At 57.6% G+C, this 15,958-nt stretch overlaps 1 long non-coding RNA gene across 1 annotated transcript; it reads right to left on the bottom strand.

Annotated features, from left to right (window-relative positions):
• Positions 1-5,994: 5,994 nt before the first annotated feature.
• On the bottom strand, positions 5,995-14,095 carry LOC106695242. The gene is made up of 2 exons (XR_002827251.1): positions 13,982-14,095; positions 5,995-7,625 (listed from the first exon to the last, which is right to left on the bottom strand). It is a non-coding gene; the product is annotated as an uncharacterized LOC106695242 (long non-coding RNA).
• Between the last annotated feature and the right edge of the window lie 1,863 nt (positions 14,096-15,958).

Raw genomic sequence — 15,958 nt, forward strand, 5'->3', positions numbered from 1 at the left:
GGGCTAAAGGGCCCTCCCATCTTCAAAACTCCCCACGGGGGGTGGGGGTGGGGGAGGGGGACTCTTCCCTCTCCCCATGTGGGAGTCTGTGCTGTGAGAATCTTTCCCCCTCCCCATGTGGCAGTCTGTACTTGTTCTTCAATAAAAAAAAAAAAAAAAAAGAACTCCCCATAGGGTCTGCTGCGGCCTCTGGGAGACTGGGTCACAGCCCACTGTCCCTGGGCCCGGTCCTGCCCCTCTGCTCCCGCCCACAGGTGCCGAGCCCAGGGGCACGCTCTCCATGCCCATCTCCACTTCAGTTGGTTTCCTGGGGACCCAACCTGCCCTTTTTCTCATAAGAGCAGGCACAGAGGGCACAGCACACAATAACTTCCCTGTTAGCACAAGCCCAAGGCGTGTCTTTTCTCTGTTTCAGATCGTTAAAAAATCCCCTCAGGCCCGCCCGGCTGGGGTGAGCGTCGACCTATGAAGGTCACGGTTCAATTCCTGGTCATGAGCAAATGCCCGGATTGCGGGCTCAATCCCGGGGGGGCGGGGGGGTGCAGGAGGCAGCCAATCAGCCAATCAGTGATTCTCATCACTGATGTTTCTATCTCTCTCTCCCTCTCCCTTCCTCTCTGAAATCAATAAAAATATTTTAAAAAACAACAAAAACACATCCTCTCAAAAGAGGCAACCACAACATGTGCTCATGTTGCCATTTTCACTAGAATGCCACCAAACAAAAACAAAAGCAAAAATTATATATCTAATCTTCAGTTTATTATTTATTTATTTTTTTAAAATATATTTTATTGATTTTTTACAGAGAGGAAGGGATAGAGAGTTAGAAACATCAATGAGAGAGAAACATCGATCAGCTGCCTCCTGCACATCTCCCACTGGGGACGCGCCCGCAACCAAGGTACATGCCCCTGACTGGAATCGAACCTGGGACCCTTGAGTCCGCAGGCTGACGCTCTATCCACTGAGCCAAACCAGTTAGGGCTCTTCAGTTTATTTAAGTGTAATTCACACACCAACCATACCATTCAACTACTTAAAGCCTTCGATTTCCACCGTGCTGTTAGCTGACAGCTCCACCATGTCACAGGACTTGCTTTTTTGTGGTGAGTGTGGACATGTTTTCATTGCACTGGGTACCTACCCAGGAGTAGAGCTGTTGAGTCGGAGGGCAAGCCTTTGTTTAATGTTGGGAGGAACTGCCGCCGTTTTCCACAGCCCCTGCGCCATGCTACATGCCCGTCAAGGGTGTGTGATGGCTGCCTCTTCCTCATACCCTCGCCAGCACTTGTTATTGCCTGTCCTCTTCTATGGTTATGGCCATCCTTCTGACGGCGCTGTCTCACTGGGGTCTTCATTTGCATTCCATCTGTATGTTGAACATCTTTTCATGTGCTTATTGGGCATCCGTATACCTTCTTTGCTGAAAGGATACTCAGGTTTTAAACAGGGTTATCTTCAATAACTTCCTTTAAATCCTCACCCGAGGATATTTTTCCATTGATTTTTAGAGAGAGTGGAAGGGAGCGGGGGAGAGAGAGAAACGTTGACTGGTTGCCTCCCACACTTGCCCCAACCCGGGTGGTGGGGGCGGAGGGGGGGTGAGCCTGCAACCGAAGTCCATACCCTTGACCAGAATGGAATCCGGGACCCTCCAGTCCGCAGGCTGACGCTCTGTCCGCTGAGCCAAACCAGCTAGGGCTTCAGTAACTTGAGTCCTTTCTCCTGTCAAAGGGGAGTGAAGACCCAGGAGAGAACACCGGCCAGGCACAGTGCCCCGCGTGGCATGGCCCTGAGGGGCTGGAGCACCTTCCTCTCGCCTTGCGGGAAGGTAAAGCCGCGGAGCCAGGCTCCATGCATGTCTGAGAGGCACGATGTGCGGCTCCCACCGCTCACCACCCCACTGTCCCCCTCGCTCCCCATTCCTTTCATTGAACCTTTTCTTCCGGGAACGATTTCCTTAATTTTCCTCCCTTTGCCAGCTGCCTCCTCTTCTGAAACTGAACTTGCAGAGCCGTTGAGGCTGATGGCAAGAGAGCCGGACACCACCGCACACAGCGGAGGCGACGCGCTAAGCCTCTGAAGGAGCCACGTGACTGGCAGCCCGGAGCTCGGTAAGAAGTAGTTACAGCGCTTAGAGGAGGAGTCCGGCTGTTAGGAGACCGGACTGCAGACGGGCAAGTTGTTGGACAGACTTCGTGACCTCTGGTCACCCAGCCTGGCCTGCGGCACGGCCCCCTTTCATTTGTAGGGGACCTAGGCCATGGCCAGGCCCCCCAAATCCAGGTGGGTGGCACCCCACTCCAGGGTGTGAAGCCTCCAGTGGGCCAGTGATCTCAGACTCGGAGGCGCGCAGGTCAACCCCGGCCGATGCCCAGGGCGGAGCGTGAACGGCGGGCACAGGTGAGGGTGTGCCCCGTTTGCCTGGCACCGTCCTAAGTCAGCACCACGCCCACGGCACCTCGGGGCGAAAATGGGTGCGTGCAGCTGCCCACCCGAAGGATTTGCTGGATTTTGCCTTGGGCGCGTGGGTAACGGGAAACTGGGAAGCCAAGGTTGCACGGGGAGGCGTGCTGGCCCGGCTCCAGGACGGCGGCGGGAGGCCCCAGGCCCCGCTCTGCAACGGGCCCGGGGAGTGTGCTGGCGGGAGCCTGGGGCACGGGAACCCGCGGGGAGTCATCTTCGTACTGAGGGTCTGGCGCGGTGCTCGGGGAGGGAACTAGGAGCCAGGCCCGGGCCGGGCAGGTCGCCAGGTCGCACCTCGAGGCGGCAGGGGCCTCGGTGTGGGAACCGATTGGTGCAGAGGCGCTGCCAGCTGGGGCTCGGCCTCCAGAGACAAACCCGGAAGCCCGGGCCCAGCCGCGACAGCGAACAGCCGCCCGAAGCCCCCACACCCGGCAGCCTCTGCGGCAGAGGCGAGAGGCGGGGCTTGCGTGGACCCAAGAGCCACTCCGCGCTTCTCATTGGACAAAGGCACTTGTCAATCCCTGAGGAAAGGCGACTGGACGAGACCGGACATCCGGGACGACCATCTTTGAGTGAAGGGCGGGGTTTGGGGCGGAGGGAGCCAATGGGAGGATGCAGTATCCAATGGCAATCAAGAGCTTCGCCTTCGCAGAGATTGGCAGATGCTCGAACCACTGAGGTGCCGCGGAGGGATACCCGCCGTGGAAAGTAAGGTTCAAACCTGTGTGTTTTGTCCCCGTGCGGGCTTCCTCCGAGTGCGCAAGTGAGCGGTTAATTAACGCGTAAATGAAGGCCCTTTCCCCAGTATCATGGCTTTCAACCAAGGCTGCGGAGTTTGGTAGGTGTTTCCTGGCATTGCCTTTTGTCTCTGGACCCATTCGGCTATACCACTCGCAAGAACGTAACCGGGCTGGGCGGCCGGCGCTGGTTTCTAAACACGGACTTAATAATGGGAAATGTGCGCTGTTAGGGGTATTAGAGCTAAAATGGATGATGGATGATGGTCAGTAGGAAACAGGAAGAGACAGAAACGGACAGTTTCTGGGGGGTGGGATGTAAGGAGCCCTTAAACACTTGAATGGATGCTCAACCTCTTTCATTAAAAAAGTGCAAATTAAAACTTCACTGAGCTAACATCCTGACCTATCAGGTTGGTAAAAATCCAAAATTTGACAAGGTACTTCGGGAAGGTCAGCGCAGAAACGCTCTGTCATGCGCTGCAAATTGGGTGGGGGTGGGGGATGGGGAAGTGACACCTGACAAAGTAACCTATGAACTTAGCTTTGACCGCCAGTCCGTTCCCAGGAATCTGCCCCGAAACACTTCCACAGAGAGGTGCGCAGTGGTATTTGAATTAGCAAGAATGGCAGCGATACAAATGCCCACTAGTAGGCAAATGGCAGAATAGACGGCAGCCATCCGCACTATAGTATTGTTATTCAGCAGACTTTGCAGCATTAAAAAGAATGAGGAAGCCAGCGGCGTTTTCCATGGCGTGATCTCCAGAGATCGTGCGTGTGGGCTGCTACTTTTAGCAAAAATAAGGACTGAAAGGCCCAAACCAAAACTAATAAAAATGGTTTACTCATAAGGAGTAGAAGTGGTGGTGGTGGAGAACCTGGTGGAAGACTCAGGAGCCGGAAATAGAGTAAAAATAAAGTGAGTTGATGGTAATAGGGGAAGAAAACAAAAGACCACAACACAACACAGAACTGTGACCGTTGGGAATGTGCTCAGCTTGGCATCGTTCTCCAGGGACCCAGTCCTGGCAGGACGGGGGGTGTGTGTGTGTGTGTGTGTGTGTGTGTGTGTGTGTGTGTGCTGGTTATCCGTCCTGGGGCCTTGCTGTTAAGGGAGGCGAGGAGCGGAGAAAGGAAATGACTTTCCCTGCTTCGAGTTCATGTAACCTCTCCTTCTACAGTGAGAAGTGGAGCCTGGCCATGGATCCCGGGCAGTGAGGGTGGTGGTGCGTCCAGATGGCGCAGGGAGAAGCAGAGCCCCTCGCTCCTGCCCTTCAGTGCCTGGTGCCACAGGCTGCCTGTGGCCTTGGAGCACAGGAGGCCCCGTCTGTCTGGGCCCAGCCGGGCGTCCACTTGCCGTCTTCCAGGCCTAGACAGCTGCCCAGGTGAACTTTGTCAAACTGTGAGTACAGGGCCGTCCTTTGGACAAGTGTATTTCTTATCATCAAATTGGGAAGAACAAAACAACTTTCAAGTGATCTGTTCTTAGAAAAACTAGTTACATTTTCAGGTTTTAAAACACTGAAAACAAGTATAAATGATCTAAAGGGTGGTGAGGGGGAGTGGAGGGGGGCGGCTGGAGGGGAGCTGTGTGTGGAGCTCGCAGCAAGCTTGCCCTGGGCTTTAGGCAGCTCTTCAGGCTGCTCAGAGCGCACGTTTCCTTCAGTACAGCCCCTGGGAAAGGCAGCGACTTTAAGGGCAGGAAGCGAGGAGACACTTCATTTTGTCCGATGTTGGCAGGTACTAGAGACTTAGAGGGAAGGAGGGGGCCTGAAAAGTCTCCAGCAAAGAGAGTTTGGTGAACAGTTTAACCCACGGCAGGTGTGTGATGGGTGACAAGCCACAGCTGTGTGTGTGAGCGCCTCGGAGCAGGGCTCCAGAGTGGGGCGGTGACGGAGTGAAGAAGGGGGGCGGCAGGACCTCAGCGGCTCGGAGAGGCTGCTCTTGCTGGAGGACACTGCGCCCGGGAAGTCTCTGAACCTCCAGGCCTGGAGAGCTCCATTCCGCTGGCTCCTGGGCCCTGCCTGGCAGTGACACCCTGGCGGTGGCCTGCCGTGGCCTGGCTTGTGGAAGTCACCCTGTTTTTTCTCCCTACCTTCTGCTGTTTTGTGGCCCTAATGGGGTGAATTTGTCTTCCTTTCCACACTTGTGAAGGAACGGGTGTTTCCTCTTGGTTGCAAATTGCAGGGTGGGATGCTATCTTATGGTTGTGTTAAAGTTTTTACCAGGAAACTTCTAAGAATGGGCTCGTTATTTGGAAGGTACTTTGATTTTCTTGACCTGTAGCAATACTGATATCTGGGGGGACATGGGGGTGTCAGTTTGAAATGGGTTTTAGCCAAGCTGATATGGCTCAGTGGTTGAGCATTGACCCATGAACCAGGAGGTCACCGGTTCAATTCCTGGTCAGCGCACATGCCTAGATTGCAGGCTCGGTCCCCAGTAGGAGGCATACAGGAGGCAGCAGATCAATGGTTTTCTCTCATCGTTGATGTTTCTATCTCTCCCTCTCCCTCCCTCTCTGAAATCAATAAAAATATATTTAAAAAAAGAAATGAGTTTTGTTTTAAGAGGACTCTTCTGGCCACAAATGGACTTGATGGTGTCCCAGTGAGGCAGCGAAGGACAGGGGGCAGGAGGAGAGGAAAGGGAAGTACAGTGCCACCAGGGGCAGTGCCACCTGCAGTGCAGCCCGGAGACCTGCCTGCTGTGTGCGTTCAGGGAATAGCGAGATAAAACCACGTAAGTGGGTCCTTGAGACCCCAGAAAGGGGACAAACAATTCTCAAATCATAAAATTTTTAAAAGCTTGGCAAAAAAGATAAAAATAATTTTTAAGAGTAAAAAGCACTGACATTTGAGTATAACCCCGGGCGAGAGAGCAGCCCGCCCGCCATGCCTACTGTCAGCAAAGAAGCCAAAGGAATTCCAGCAGCAGGTGGAGGAGGCCCGAGAACGGGTCTAGCGACGGGAGATGAGAGGAGGTGCCTGTCCCAGCGTTGCTGACTTCAGGGCCTCAATATGCCCTGGCCTCTTTTAATTCTGTGTGTTGATTTCGTTTTATTCCAGCAAATAAAAAATATAAGAACATCATGGCTTCTTCCTAACTCACTTGGCTCTGAAATGTTCCGCCGGCGGGGAGATCAGACACAGCCTGCGCCCCCCAGAAATGCTCCCATGAGGGGCCCCCGACTGTTCTGAGGTTTTATTGACTTTATGTTTTAGCGTTTTCTTGAATGCTGCCTGGGAGGTTCCTCCCCTGTGCCGTGCCTTCTTCTCTAAAGCGCTTTCACCTCCCTGAAGGCAGGCGCGTGCCCAGGGTTTGTGTCTTCTGTCTGTTGTGTCTGGCATAGTGCCAGGTGCTTTATAAGGTGCTTAGTTATACGTAAAGTCAGTCTCATGCTTACGTGAGGGAAATGCTGAGAGGGGCTTAACCCTGAGACGGTTGCTTTGTTCCAGGATGGACAGTGGGGTTGAATTAGCCTCTTTGCTGAAAGAGTGCTCCCCCACTGCTTGCTTCCCTACAGTCACAGAAGCTTCCAGAAGTCCTTCTAAGGCAGAGTGAGCGTGTAGTGTTACCAGACTGGACATGCAGGCCGCAGCCCTGATACACATCTTCCCCCAGCACCAGGGATCCTTCCACATGTGTGCGGGGGGCTGAGCCTTCAGGTCAACCCTCCTGGGCCACGTCTGCCCTGGGGCTGCGTGGAGGGTTCAGTCGGGAGTGGAAGACAGTCTGGGAGAGTTACCTGTGTAACAGCTGGAGCCTCTGGAACCTGAAGGGTTACCTATGGAACAGCTGGGGCCTGGGAGGGTTACCTATGGACCAGCTGGAGCCTGGGAGGGTTACCTATGGACCAGCTGGAGCCTGAAGGGTTACCTATGGAACAGCTGGGGCCTGGAGGGTTACCTATGGACCAGCTGGAGCCTCTGGAACCTGAAGGGTTACCTATGGGACAGCTGGGGCCTGGGAGGGTTACCTATGGAACAGCTGGGGCCTGGGAGGGTTACCTATGGGACAGCTGGGGCCTGGGAGGGTTACCTATGGAACAGCTGGGGCCTGGGAGGGTTACCTATGGGACAGCTGGGGCCTCACCCATGGGCAGAAGCCAGAGGAGCCGGGCCTTTCTCCCCTGAACACCACAGTCCTGATTCCTGTAACATAACAGAGGCTGCGAGGACTGAGCAGATCTGTACATGATGAACCTCTTCCTACGAAAGTCGACGTGACAAGGGCTGGTGTCGGGTCAGGCAGCGTCACGGCACAGCAGTGGGGACGCGTCGCCGGGCGGAGGTGGCAGCCTACATGTCGTAGAGCCGGAGCTGCTCCTGCACGTCGCCGTGGGACATCTCGCCGAACGTCTCCTTGTTGTCCTCCATGAGCTTGAAGATGGCCGCCAGCTGCTCTTTCTGAACTCTGCCGGGAGAAAGGACACAGGCGGGGAGAGCAGTGAGCCTCGGGGGCCGGGGAGCCCTCCGGGGGCAGGGAGTGCTGCGCGAGCATCCAGAACAGCAGAAAACTCAACTCCAACCAGCCCACTCAGAACACAGGGCGGTGTGGTCTAGACTAGAGGACTCAGCTAGAGGGTTCTAAACACGACCTGAATCTTGGGGCTACCCTGGAGATTTGGGGACCCCCAAGTTATGGCTCGGGTTCTCAGTGCTTGATTTCCCCGGAACCGCCTTTTGCTGCTGACCACACATCTCAGTGAGGCGAGGAGGAAGAAGGTGGGTCCCACGAAGGGCTGGAGGTTCTGTGCGGAAATGTGTTAGAAGCAGCCTTCGTGTAGAGGAGCCAGAAGCGAGGAGAAAGCACATTGTGGGCTGGGGAGTGGGGGAGTGTAGATGTGCATGGCCAAGGGCAAGGGGTGAGGGTGGGGTTCCGCTGCTCAGAGGAAGGGGCGCCTCTCTGATTTGCATAGACACCTTATGGCCTGTGGGTCCCTGCCCCTCAGGTGTGGCTGGAGATCGGCTTTGTTTATGACACTCAGGCTGCTATCTGCCCAGCGCAGCTGCAGACATGAAAGGGTGTGAAACTGCAGCGAAACCCAGGGAACAGTTTGGTTGTTTGTTCTGCCTGGTTTGCTGTGCTGTTGGCATGACCGGGTGCTGTGTGCTGGCACCGGCTCGCTGCTCTGGCTTCGGGCCTCTGTAATTCCTCCCTCCACACCACACCACCAGCTTGGCGTCGGTCCCCTTGAGAATGTCAGCCAAGTGTCAGGTGGGGCCGCAGCACCTCCCTGCAGCCGGGCTGCTGTCATCACTGCAGGTCCGGCCGGGCACGGCTTGGGCACAGCCTCCCGCACCGTGGCCTGCAGACACAGCACCGCCTGCAGGGCCGGCACCCCATGCTGCTGGGCAGGGGTGCGACGGCTTGTCTTACACTTGTCCTAACACATCCCTTCTGCAAGGACCACGTCTCCCCACCCAGTGGTTCTGACCGGAGTGGCACCGGGAGGCTGGAGTACTGCAGTCCCCAGTGCCAGCCTCTGTGCCACCCGGGAAAGTAATTCCCAGTGTTTCCTGTGGAGGAGAGGGAGCCTCTGCCAGGGCCCTGCGCCTGCCGCCTGAAGAAAGGGCAGCACTGGGCATTGGAAGGGTGTGTACTGAGCTCCTGGGATGGACTTATCAGATGTACGTGTGGGCACCCCCAGTGAACGCAAATGCGCCCGTGTTTCGAGGGCCGTGACACTTGCGTCCTGTTAACAGGGTGAGTGCCAGGCATCAACATGAGAGAAAGCTCAAGTTTTAAGGGGTTCAGAGGAGATTATCTTTTAAAACAAGCAAAAGTGAAAAAACAGGCAGTAATCAAGATCATCTACTCCGAGTTTATTGGACTGAACAGAGGCTGAAACGCAGGTCCGCGCCGTCAGCAGGACGTGAGGCCTGGTGCCCACGCAGACAGACTGAGGTAACTGACCTGGAGGGAGTCCGACTGCTTATTGTATCAGCAGCTCCCAGCCTGGACAGGACACTGCTATGGCTGTGTGGGCCCCGTGTGCCCACAAGAGGACATCTGTCGTCCCGTGGCTCTGGCTGTGGTCGCTGCCTGTTCTGCCCTCGGCCCTGAACCTAAAGCATCAGGTCCAGAGGAGAAGGGCCCTGGGAACGGGACATGCCCGGGGGCCGACACTGGACATTTACTTCCCAGCCTTCCATTAAATGGAAAAGGTTTTCCTATTAACTTATTGCTTTAAAAAAATGTTTTAACCTACACATCTAAAGACTGTAGACTAGTTTGGCCTGGTATAAATACTGTCACATATAAAACTCCAGGAAACCAACCTGATTACCGGGTGAAGCTCTAACGCATCTCGGAAACTTTCTAGGAAAAGGCAAAATCGAGGAGAAATCTATTTGAAGCAAATACTTATTACTGCTTCAGCCAAAGCAAAGGAGGCGACGCGGCTGAGCTGGTAAGAACATCAGTGAAAAGGCCTCGAGCAACAAGAGGGCCGATGGAAGCCTCCTCAGAGGGAACAAGGGGGACGGTAAGCCAATAGCCAGCCCTTGCTTTGCTGCCTGGTCATCCATACAGCGTCTGTCACCCCCAGCAACTTCGCCAGACAGACGGAGAGCAAGAGGGAAGTGGCCCCAAGGCAGCGGGCCATCCCGACCCTGCTGGGAGCATGGCAGCTCGCCCTGTTCGTCCTCGGTCACACCCGAGAGGCCTGCAGGAAGACGACAGGTTGTACAGGGATGGCCTTGTATTGTACAGGGGTGGCCTTGTGACTGTCTCAGGGGTGCAGGTGTGTGGCGCAGGCAGGGCTGAGCGAAAAGCAAAATCGGTGTGCCCCTTAGCGTAACAAAGCAAGCCACCCAAGCCCGGAGGAGGCCTCACACCCTGAGCAAAGGCCAAAGGCCGCCCAGGGTCCGCAGCCGGGGGAGGCCCGCGGAGGGTCTGGTCCCCGCGGGGCAGGCAAGATGCACTGGGAGCCACGGCTGCTCTCTGGGGTCATTTTCTCTCTCCAGCTTTTAAGCTGCCAAAGGAAAAGCCTTTAGGAGGGCGCTAAGGGCAGCTTCATTCTTCGGTTCTGTGAAGAGAAACGGAGAGAAGATCATTGATGTCACCCATTGCATCGTCCGAGTCAATACCGTGGAGAGGAGGGGAGTGGGGTGAGGAAGGGTGTTTGGAATTACAGAGGCCGCTGGACGCTGGCTTCTCAGACAATGGAGGGCAGTTCACCGCTCCGCACCTTCAGCAAGATAGTCTGTTCCCCAGCCGGTGGGACCCCGCACAGGACCCCGCATGGAGCCCAACCGCCCGCCAGCCCCCTAGCGAGTCTGCGAGGCATTTGGTAGTTGAGGGAGGGAGGCAGGCCGGGCACCCGGCACTTTCGATCGTGGCCTGTGGCTGCGCTGGGATGTCCTGCGATGCTGGATTGCTTCCTAGTCCCACCAACTGGGTGCTGTCCCCTCTGGGGACACTGGCAGCTTAGGACTCCTGCTCCCCCAGCTGAGGCCAACAGTGTGCCCCCTTTTCTAAATGACACAGGGAAACAGACACTGGGGGAAGGCAGGGACCTGATTTTTGTCCTCTGGCGCCCTCTTCAGGTCAGAGTCTGCAGTTTCTAGAATTCACACCCATGGGCACGTCCGGCAGCAGAGACTAGAATATCCCACAGCTGGGCTCCTCCGCCTCCTCCCCCCGCCCATTGTGCTGCAAACTCTTCCACTGGAGTCGCGTCCATTCCAGCGCCGGCCGGCCGTCCTGCGGACCTTCCGAATGGAGCAGCGCTGGGTCCCGGTCCTCAGCTATCAGCCAGCCTGGCCTACAGCCCAGGCCCACTTTTCCTCTGGCCCAGAGATGGGAAGAGCGGGTGGTGTGCAAGGAGGGGAGTGGATGGTGGTACTTCGTCTTTTTCCTGCCAAATTGGGAGCCAGCCAAGCCCACAGCTTCCCTAGCTCTGGGGTGAGGGGGACGTCTTGCTGGGGGGTACAGTCACCAGCCTGCACACCCACCCTCCGGCCACACTCGGGGGATGTGGCACCTCCCCGAGAAGCGGTGGGAGCCAGCCAGGCAGCGGCAGGCCCCAGAGGACAAGGAGGAGGAGGAGGAGGAGGGCAGAGACAAAGCAGGTCTTCTTAAGCAGCAGCTGCCTCTGGGTGTGCGAAACCTCACCACTTCCCGCCCCTGGGGCAGAGGAATCCCAAGGGAGGAGCAGGTCTGGGTCCCTTGCTTTCCGTCCTGCTTCCTAAGGGCCGTTCCCTGAAAACTTGTAAACTGAGGCTTCCAGGGCTTGCTAGGTCATGTGACCATGAACGACTCGGTTCTAGATACTGTATGTTGGCTGAGTTGATACCTTAAAGCAGTGATGGCGAACCTATGACATGCTTGTCAGAGGTGACACGTGAACTCATTTTTTTGGTTGATTTTTCTTTATATAAAATAAATATCAAAAATATAAGTCTTTGTTTTACTATGGTTGCAAATATCAAAAAATTTCTATATGTGACACGGCACCAGAGTTAAGTTAGGGTTTTTAAAAATGCTGACATGCCAAGCTCAAAAGGTTCGCCATCACTGCCTTAAAGCCAGGGGGTTGCAGTATTTACTGTTCACTGGCCTGCAACTTGACTGGGACCCTGAGTGCCAGGGGAGGAGTTAGAGACGGGCAGAGTTTGGTCGTAGGAATTCGGCGAGCAAAGACGAGAGCATCTTTTCCCTGAGCGGACCGACAATCACATGCATGTATTGTTCATACCGAGGCTCCTGGGGCAGTTTTCTGGGCTCAGCTGGGGCCGCAGCTGCCTCACGCCCATCAGTTCAGTCCCCACCAGAACTATCTTGCTGTAGATGAAAAGGCAAAGCCAGACGTTCCAGCCTCTGCAACCCAAGCATCGCCATGCCCGGAACAGAAGCAGGTGTGAGAGGGGTGGGCACCCAGGGGCCCCACACGGGGCGCAGGAGCTGACCACATGCAGGGCAGGAGGAGCAAGCAGATGCCACAGGCAGACTCATGGGACAGCCACAGGGAGCGTGCTGGGCGGGCAGGGATGAAATGAGCATGAACTCCCCCCACCCTGGGAGGAACCCTGTTCAAGGACCACGAGCTCCACCTGACCCTCTTCAACTCAGGCTGCCCCCGTGGTCACCCCACCCCACAGAGTACGAGGCGTGAGTCGGCGATCCAGAGACCACTGATCAGGGGGGAGACCCTCCTGGGCAACGCAGTCCGCTGCCTGAAAGTAACGGAGGGACCTCCCTCCCCTTCCCCAGGCCCCAGCTCGGGGACCCAGCCAGTGCAGCCTGACACCTCCCCCCAGGCCTGCGTGATGGTCCCTCCCACCTGCAGTGCACACGCCTGAGGTCAGGTCCTGCCACAGCCTCTGTCCGTGGGACCTTCGAGGGACCACAGGTGTGCCAGCCCCTCTCCCTAACCCACGTGGCCTCTGCTGCTTCTGGTAGCTCCGGCCCTGCAGGCAGAGGGGCCGGCCGCTCCACCGCCCGGCCTAGTGCCAACAGCTGTGGCCGCCAGCCTCGCTCTGGCCATGGAAGCCTGCCTGTCCTGCGACGCCCCTTCTCTGGGGAGGACCAAAGCCCTGCGGCCCCCACCAGAGGGCGCCAGCCCCCCACCGGCTGGGCCAGGAGGCCCGTTCGCCAAAGAACGGAGAGCGGAGGCCTGGTGCCTAGCACGTGTTCCCTGGCGATGAAGGCGGCGGAGGAGGGGTTAGACCACTCAGTCGTTTGGGGGACACATTAACAGATGAGGGGAGCACCCCTAGTCTAAGCAGTCAGTCTCCTTACCAAAAGGATTTGCTTGCTACAGGGAAGTGAGGTCAGAGGTCAGCTCAATCCTGAAATATAAAGCCAGCACACGGGTCACCAGAGGCCGAGTCCTCCCTCGTCCTTGTCCTCGTCCTCGCAGGGAGGGTGGAGGCTCCCAGGCCACCTTCCCCCTGGAGGGGCTCCTCCCCGCCAGGACCGCCCAGAGGGGAAGTGGGGGTGCCCCGGGCGGAGTGGCTTTGACTTGGATGGATGTGGGTGGCTGGTGAGAGTGATGAACGGTGAGTGCCCTGGGGCCTCTGGGTGCTGGGGAGCGGGGTGGTGGCCCAAGCCCCACGGGTGCCGGTTAGACTCCTGCCCGACAAAGGACTCCAGGCCACAGGCTACCCGAGCGCGTGGGGACGCTGGGCTCAGGGTCAGCCTGTCTCTCCTCAGCCTCCTGCAGGGCGGGCTGGACAGGAAAGGCCCTGGCAGGGACCCTGGGTGTGCGGTGGGGCCGCCGTGTGTGTGTGTGTGTGTGTGTGTGTGTGTGTGTGTGTGTGTCTCGGGGGAGCTCAATTCTAAAAACGAGGAGGCTGCGCCTGTGCGGTCGCCTGGGCTCCCCCGAGCAGAACAGATAAACATGCCTGTGGGCGCTGGGCTCGGAGGAGGCTGGGCGGCGGGCGCTGCCGAGTGATGAGCGGGAAGAATCCCGCTCTGCCCGGGTGATGGATGGGTTTTGTCATGAACTCTGCGGGTGAGTGAACAGCCGGATCTGCTCCAGGCCCTCCCCTGGCATCTCTTTTTCTTTTCTCTTTTCTGTGGGGGGAGGGTGGGTGCAGGAATGGGCTCAGCATCCTCCCCCCAGTGCCCCAAGGGGACTGTCTCCGGGGGCAACCGAGCCCCTCACATGAGGAGAGAACCCCTCCCATGACCATGGAGACGTCAGAGTGGGTGCAGCGCACAGGGGCGGCCTCCTAGGAGAGGGTCCGGGTGAGACACGGCCGCCTCCCCGCCCCCCCCCCCCCCAGATGCCAGGAGAGCTGAGCCCCAGGAGGGCCGCCTACCTCTGCTCCTCCTCCAGCTCCTCCTTGGTCATCATCCTCTTGTACTGGCTGCCGCGCAGCTTCCCGGGGCTGTACTTGAAGAAGGCCTCTCCTCCTGCAGGGGACAGAGGGTGAGCGCCAGAGCCCCCCCCTTCAAAAAGGGGCAGAGGCCCCTGCACACAGTGCCGGCCCGGGTCCAGCCCGGCCCCCCCTCGCCTGCACTCAGGCCTCCCACACCCTCCACGACAGCCCACAGCCACGTAGGAGCTTTCAGGAGCGGGAAACGGGCACCTGGACAAAAAGCAGCCAGCCAGGGAGAAGGCCCCCCCTCCTCGAATAATACGGCTCCTCCCCGGACCAGGCTGAGCTGCTGTGAGGCCTCTCCCCTCCTCTGAGGCCCCCTCCCCATTACAGTCAGCGGAGGGAGCTCATCTCTGGGAAGCAGGCTGAGCTGAGGCGCTGGGCTCCCTGCTCTCCTTGGCCCCAGGCCCGGCACAGGGACCGCCCGCCAAGGCCCTCCATCTAGTCTCCCGGACTTGGGGTCCATGCCCTGCATCCAGGGTGTCATGTTGGCCAGGCTCATTGTCTCTGTGCCACAGCTGCTTTCAGAAGAACAAAAGGGCTCTAGCTGGTTTGGCCCAGTGGATCCTGAGGACTGAAGGGTTGTGGGTTCAATTCCTGGTCAGGGCACATGCCCAGGTTGCAGGAAGCAGCCAATCAACGCTTCTCTCTCATCATTGATATTTCTCTCTTTCTCTCTCTCTCTCTCTCTCCCCCTCTCCCTCTCCCTCCCCCTTCCCTTCCCCCTCTCCCTCTCCCTCTCCCTCTCTCTCCCTTCCTCTCTGAAATCAATCAAAATATATATATATACTAGAGGCCCGGTGCAGGGATTCATGCACCAGTGGGGTTCTTCGGCCTGGCCTGCAGGGATCAGGCCAGAACCGGCTCTCTGGTTCCAGGTGTGTCACCTGAACCACAGCTGCCAAGTCACTGCAGCTCAGCAGCTCCTGTGTTGAGCTTCTGCCCCCTGGTGGTCAGTCTGCATCATAGCTACTGGAAGGGGGGGTTGTCCCTCAGCCTGGCCTGCACCCTCTTACAGTCCAGGAGCCCTCGGGGGATATACAACTGCCGCAGAGGCGGGAGAGGCTCCCACCACCACTGCTGCGCTCACCAGCCATGAGTCCGGCTTCTGGCTGAGCAGCGCTCCCCCTTTGGGAGCACACTGACCACCAGGGGGCAGCTCCTGCATTGAGCATCTGACCCCTGGTGGTCAGTGCACATCATAGCAACCGGTCATTCTGCCGTTCGTTCAATTTGCACATTAGCCTTTTATTATATAGGATACTAGTAGCCCTGCGCACGAATCCATGCGCCAGTAGCTTGCTACCGCCCTCCTGTAGCTCCCCCCACCCCCCTCATTAGCTTGCTGCCCTGCCCTCTCCTGTAGCTCTCCGCCCACTGCCCCACCCCCCTGTAGCTCTCCGCCCACTACCCTGCCCTCCTGTAGCTCCCCCCACCCCCCCTCATTAGCTTGCTGCCCTGCCTCCTCCTGTAGCTCTCCACTGCCTGCTTGTAGCCAGTAGCTCACTGCCCCACCCTCCCGCTGATCGCTGATCCGGTCGTTACACCAACGCGTAAGGACCATTTGTTCACTGCATCTTCACTACATAGGAGACATGTATGAAAGAACAAAGGGGCAGCTCTCCAGGCCTGAGGGGGGGGACTCCGAGACATGGAGCAAAGGCAGGTGGTGACACTCATGCGGCACAGCCGAGGGCTGCAGGGCAGAGGAGGCGGTGAGTGTCCAGGAGGAGGGAGCCCTGTTGGGGAGCAGCGCCCTCATGGGGGGGGCGCTTCAGCCCTCAGGCCTGTGCATGGCCTCTGGGCCGCAGGGGACAAGGCTGAAAGGCTGGTCTTATCGAATTCCCAGGAGTGAGCACAGACTTGAGTGCGGAACGGCCAGCAAACCCCTCCCACACGTGTATTCCTTTCGGTTCT

The sequence above is a fragment of the Myotis lucifugus genome, unplaced genomic scaffold (genome assembly GCF_000147115.1).
Source record: "Myotis lucifugus unplaced genomic scaffold, Myoluc2.0 scaffold_975, whole genome shotgun sequence".
Lineage (NCBI taxonomy): Eukaryota > Metazoa > Chordata > Mammalia > Chiroptera > Vespertilionidae > Myotis > Myotis lucifugus.